Source organism: Apodemus sylvaticus, chromosome 4 (assembly GCF_947179515.1).
Source record: "Apodemus sylvaticus chromosome 4, mApoSyl1.1, whole genome shotgun sequence".
Taxonomy (NCBI): domain Eukaryota; kingdom Metazoa; phylum Chordata; class Mammalia; order Rodentia; family Muridae; genus Apodemus; species Apodemus sylvaticus.
The window spans coordinates 118663045-118665267 of NC_067475.1; positions in this window are offsets into that span (position 1 = coordinate 118663045).

The following is a 2223-nucleotide window of genomic DNA, read 5'->3' on the forward strand; positions in this document are numbered from 1 at the left end:
CCCAGACTCAAAAGATGAATCATGGTATGCACTCACTAATAAGTGGTTATTAACCTAGAAAACTGGAATACCTAAAACATAATCCACACATCAAATGAGGTACAAGGAGAAAGGAGGACTGGCCCCTGGTTCTGGAGAGACTCAGTGAAACAGTATTCGGCAAAACCAGAACAGGGAAGTGGGAAGGGGTGGGTGGGAGGACAGGGGAAGAGAAGGGGACTTAAGGGACTTTCGGGGAGTGGGGGGCTAGAAAAGGGGAAATCATTTGAAATGTAAATAAATTATATCGAATAAAAAAAAATAAAAGGAAAAAAAAATTCAGGAGACAGCAGGTGTTGGCGAGGATGTGGAGAAAGAGGAACACTCCACTGCTGGTGGGGTTGCAAATTGGTACAACCACTCTGGAAACCAGTCTGGTGGTTCCTCGTTCCTCAGAAAACTAGGCACCTCACTTCCGGAAAATCCTGCTATACCACTCCTGGGCATATACCCAGAGGATTCCCCAGTATGTAATAAGGATATATATATGCTCCACTATAGCAGCCCTACTTATAATAGCCAGAAGCTGGAAAGAACCCAGGTATCCCTCAACAGAAGAGTGGATGCAAAAAATATCGTATATCTACACAATGGAGTACTATTCAGCCATTAGAAACAATGAATTCATGAAATTCTTAGGCAAATGGATGGAGCTGGAGAACATCATACTAAGTGAGGTAACCCAGTCTCAAAAGATCAGTCATGGTATGCACTCACTAATAAGTGGTATTAGCCTGGAAAACTGGAATACCCAAAACATAATCCACACATCAAATGAGGTACAAGAAGAACGGAGAAGTGGCCCCTTGTTCTGGGAAGACTCAGTGTAGCAGTATTAGGCAAAATCAGAACAGGGAAGTGGGAAGGGGTGGGTGGGAGAACAGGGGGAGGGAAGGGGGCTGATGTGATTTTCGGGGAGTGGGGGATAAAAAAAGGGGAAATTATTTGAAATGTAAATAAAAATATATCGAATAAAATAAAAATACGTCGAATAAAAAAATTAACTAAATAAAAAAAAGAAATACACTATAATGATAAAAGGAACTACTAGATACACATCTATTTGAATTTTAATTTCTTTGACATTTATTATCTGCTTACAAATATTAAGTGATCCCTATACATGGTTCATTGATGGTAATTAATAATATAATTTCAAGAATTAAAAACCTATAATCTATGTTTATCTTTTTTAAAATTTGTTAATCATTTTATTTTTCACATTTCAAATGTTATCGCCCTTCCCTATTTCTCTTCTGACAACCCTCACCCCATTCTCCCCTTTGTCTCTAAGAGGGGTTCCCCCACTCCCATCTAAACTCTCTAGTGTCCTCCTTCTCTGGGGCATCAAGCCTCCACAAGACCAAGAGCCTCCCTTCCCACTGATGCTAGATGAGGCAGTCCTGTGCTACATATGAAGTGGGAGCCATGGACCAGCCCATATATACTCTTTGGTTGGTGGTTTAGTCCCTAGGAGATCTGAAGGGTCTGGTTAATTGATATTGTGGTTCTTCCTATGAGGTCACAATCACCTTCAGCTTCTTCAATCCTTCCCCTAACTCTGCCATTGGGGTTCCTGGTCTCAGGTAAATGATTGGCTGTGAATATTTGCATCCATATTGGTCAGGTACTCACAGAGCCTTTCAGTGATAGCTATAGCAGGCTCCTGTCAGCAAGTGCTTCTTGGCATCAGCAATAGTGTCATTAATGCCTGCACTAATGGAATGGATCCCATAGTAGGGCTGCCTCTGCATGTCTCTGCTCTAATTTTGTCCTTGAATTTCCTTTAGACATGGACAATTCTGGGCTTAAAATTTTTAGTTGGGGGTGGGGTGGGACCATCCCTCTAGTGGGGACCATGTCTAGCTATTAGCAGTGGTCTCTACAGGTTCTATCTCCCAACTGTTGGGTATTTCAGCTAGTGTTTCCCTTTGGTCCTGGGAGCCTCTCACATCTCTGGTGTCTGGAACATTCTAGTGGTTCCCCAAGTTCCCCTCCCGAAGCTACTTATTTCTATTCATTCTCCTGGCCCTCTGGACTTCTCTCCTGGTCCTTCCCTCCCTTTTCTTCCTCCTTCTCCCTTCTCCCACCAAGGTTCCTTCCTTCCTCTGCCTCCTGTGATTATTTTGTTTACACTTCTAAGTGGGTTTGAAGCATCCACACTTTAGACTTCATTCTTGCTAA